This window comes from Pteropus vampyrus, unplaced genomic scaffold (genome assembly GCF_000151845.1).
Source record: "Pteropus vampyrus isolate Shadow unplaced genomic scaffold, Pvam_2.0 Scaffold38, whole genome shotgun sequence".
In the NCBI taxonomy this organism is placed as follows: Eukaryota; Metazoa; Chordata; class Mammalia; order Chiroptera; family Pteropodidae; genus Pteropus; species Pteropus vampyrus.
The window spans coordinates 2,086,352-2,090,640 of NW_011888819.1; the positions used below are offsets into that span (position 1 = coordinate 2,086,352).

Sequence of the window (4,289 nt, forward strand, 5' to 3'; positions counted from 1 at the left end):
TGGGTAATCTTTGCTGTAGAAGAGCACCTAACACAGTAATCTGAATAGACTATGTGTGGTCAATGAAATTGCAAATTTCTCCAACACAATACCAAAGTCTCCCAAGAGAGGGAGACTTCCAAAGTCAATCTTTAAAAGGGCACACAAAATGAATTTATTTAACCCAATATTTATATGAATGTGATGATATTTTTTAGGATAGGCAAAGTGTTATAGCAGAGACATCTAACATGTGATAACCTCAGGGTACTGCTGGAGTCAATTTATTTAAATCCAAGTTTTCCTTCTTTTCTTCATTTCATCCAAGAAAAGAAGTTTGTATAAAAAAATAGAAAGGAGGGAGAGGTAGAGAGAGAGAGAGTATAACAGATTAAGCAAACAGAAACTGTGTGTTCGCTGACAATAAGAAACACTCTAGTATAAAACATCACTTAGTCATACTTTCTAAATGGAAGGGGAGACTTTTTTAACTAACGACATTTAGATAGAGGGTAAGCAGTATTTTCTTTGTGACAAAGAAATGTTGGAACACATGTGTAATTAGTCTGTACTTCCTTGAATATACTTCCTTTACTAGCACAGCCTTGAAGACTCTCTAGAACTCAAGTTCAAGAGCAGCTCTGCAGTCTCTAAATAAAACCCAGCACCACATCCTCTCCAAAGCTTTCTGATTGGCTTAGTTTCTAATGTAGGCAAATCTCATAAAAGAATCTAAATACCACTGAAAATAATCCAGTGTTACTTTGGATCTGATCTTTTGCAGCCAAAATCAAAACAATCAGAAACACAAATAAATTTATAGAAAACTCACTTATAATCAAATGGCTGATTTATCCTGGGCTGGACTCAATCCTATGTAATATGTGTGAGATCCCTAAAGACTTCCACTGTTCATGTTATCTTATAAACACCTTTCAAGGTAGTTCTTTCAGTTTTAATTTTGAATAGTCTGAAATAGCTATTAGTTGATAACAAAACAAAGTCACTAACCAATTGTGATTAATATTTTGTAATGCACACAACCTTTAAAAACACAAAAAATATGATTCTGATCCTAGACTATTCATGAGAGATTCAGAAAAGTAAAAGGCTGTAATGCTGAGATCCAAGTAGAGTATTAAGGCCACAATTAACATACGAACTGAAAGAAAAACTCATACTCCTCATTGGAAAAAAAAGCTAAAAGCAAGAGCTTTTGAAGGACTCATTAAGCAACATTGATGTCTAAAATGATCATTTAAGTGTAAAATGATGTCTTGCTCAAAAAATACTGGATTTCATTCAGTATGGAATTTTATTAAAAAGACAGGGCTGAATTTTTTCCTTATATATATTGTTGCATTATTTAGCACTGCTTCGTAACAAACAACCCTAATATTTAGTGGTTAAAACAATATCCCTTTCTCTTTTTCACAGATTGAAAGTTGTCTGGGTGGTTTTGGTGATCTGGCCCAGCCTTGCCCAGTCTCTGCTGGGTTTGTTCACGCATCTAAGGTCGGCTGGCAGACTGGCTATGGGTTGGCTGGTCCGGAAGGATTTCTGCCAGCATGACCAGGATTACCTCCTTATTTTCTCTTTGCACCCAGGAAGCTAGCCTGGGCTTGATCTCATAGCAAGAGCAGAAGTTCAAGCAGAGAACAGAATCTCCAGAGTGCTTTTTCAAGGCTCTGCTTGAGTCACATTTACTAACATCCTTTTGAAACTCTCATGGCTAATCCTAGTGTCAGAATGGGAGGAGCTACAAAAGTTATAGCAAAAAGGGATGGATTCAGAGATGTTGATAATTTGAGCTACTAATACAATTGATCTGTCATAATTATCTAGAAAAATTCTAAAAGTATTTTTAACAAAGAAATTCTTTCTCTGATGTTTCTGTGTGTTAGCATGGTAGGTGATGCACCTAATTATCATGAATACATCACATTTTCCACTTTCATTATTAGCATTTTCTATTTCTTATTTTTTTTCAAGTCAGGCAGTGAAATTGTTCAAAGTCATTACAGTAAAATTATTATTCCGCTTTTATTCCTTACGGAAATTTTCTCTGATTCTCTAGATTGATTCATCTGTCTATATACTCTCTTACCTTTTCTTTCATTTCCCAAAAACTCATGTCTTTATTTGAACATTATTAAGTGGATGTCTTTGTTAGCCTGTAGTTACTCTGTAACAAGGAATGTAGCTTTTATTTTTTATTCCTAATGCCCCACCATTTAGCTAGATTTCTGGCATATACCAAACACTCAATGTAGAGCTAAATCAACTTAGTAAACATGGTGGGAATATGAAAGGTATAGAGGCTAAAGAAGGAAAATTACAAAGAACATATAAGAGGAATCAACTGAGTTAGAAAAGAATGAGGTTTGATATAAAACCCCAATATAAGAGGACATAATGATGCAGAGAATGAGTACAGGAAGACAAAATATTAGAAGTAGAATGGATAGTGCCTGAAGTAGAAGAGAAAGTTGTAAAAGAGAAAATAAAAACACAATATATTGGTAGAGGGGAAACAAAAGCAAATAATAAAACTGAAGTTGTGTTTATTTAAATCCAGAACACTTGGCCTACTTATTGGGACTATTAGAATTTCTAAATAAAACAAATGCATGGATTGCAATAACTAGAGCATTTACGACATTCTGCTATATTTTAGTATCCACGACTAGAGGGTTACCTGTGTCAAAGCTTTCAAGTAGCGTCATGAAGCAAGCAACAAACTAATGTTTTACAAAATGCCTAAGTTCAGCATTTGGCTAGAAACCTACTAAATGTGCGGCAGATTGCCCTTAAATGGAAGTGGGTGGTCTTTCTATACCAACCCTGCTTATTGTAACATCAGCATGGTTTCCATTGCCCCCAAACCACAAATGCATTGTATCAATATCAGTCAGCATTCATGTATGTTCTTGTCCTCTTCAGTATCTCATAATGTGTGCCTTTTTTTTTTTTTTTTAGGCGAGGCAACCCTTGGTTGACCTCACAGATCGCAAGGACCTTGTCAGCTTACGATCTCTTATTTTTTTATTTTTTACACCTACAGCACCTGGTCTTCCTAGATGGTCTCCCATCCAAGTACTAACCAGGCCTGACGCTACTTAGCTTCCAAGATCAGACAGGGTCAAGCTTGTTCAGGGTAGCATGGCTGTAGACATAATGTGTGCCTTTTACACAGACTCATGATTCTGATTTCTTCATAGAAAGTAAATCTTGAGAGAAAACGAGTATTACATGATTGGTATGGTGTCACAACTTTTTATAATACCTTAGGAACATTTATTAATCATTAACTCTGGCCAAGTTGCCATTCTAAACTCTTTAAGAAATATGACTACATTTAAAAGAAGACATATTTCTTCAAGAGGATTGCAATTTATTGAAGGTGAGAGGTATGAAAGGAGCTAGAATTCAAGGACAGTATATTAAATTTTACAGAAGGAAGGCAAACATTTCAATAGATGCCAAAAATATTATGGCATTATTTTAACTGGAACCATTAGGGGTGGTTTCATGTAAGAGTTAGCATGTGAATTAGAAAGAACTTTAACAGTAACGAGTGGAAAAGAAAAAAATGTTGAATAAAAGCAGATAAGTAGAGAATCAGATGAACTAGGATGGCTAGAAAATCAGCTCTACTGGGAAATTATATTGGAAAGTTGAACTGAAGCCATGCTGTTGAAGGCCGTAAGTGCCAAACCAAGTAATCTGAATCAGTACGTAACTCACTAGACCATGAGACAATAGCACATACTTCTGAAAATAGGAGAGATATGGTATTTTAGATCTCTGTCTTCAGTAAAATTCAGTCAACACATTGATGTGTTAGATCTCTACTGTGCTAAAATGTAGGAATTCTGAAATCAAAATCTATGAGTGAGTTTCAAAACTTCAAGAACCTCCTGGAATTGTCTAAAAAGCATTTGATGTAAGCATTTTCTGAGGCAAGTTTTAAAGCTTTCATCATTCTCTCTACAGAAACATGATGATTCAACAGTTTAAGAATTGGTGGTATCCGTTAGGAGATAATTCTTGAATAATTTCATGTTTCCCCTATGGTCAGAACTTTCTCAGCAAAGAGCACTGGCAATAACTGAAGGATAAATTAAAGGATAATTGAATGTCAAAAAACCTTAAAAGTTAAAGAAGATACTTCTAGGGAAATAGAGACTTAGCATTTATTTATATTTCAGGGTGGTAAAGTAGTAGTAGTAGCTTTCTTCTCCTGTCCCAGAGAGAATTTGTTTACATTCCAGATCAAAGACTTTTTTAAAATTCTTTTCTTCCTCCCT

At 35.0% G+C, this 4,289-nt stretch overlaps 1 pseudogene; it reads right to left on the reverse strand.

Moving 5' to 3' along the window:
• Positions 1–3,034: 3,034 nt before the first annotated feature.
• Positions 3,035–3,153, reverse strand: LOC111738466 (annotated as a pseudogene).
• Between the last annotated feature and the right edge of the window lie 1,136 nt (positions 3,154–4,289).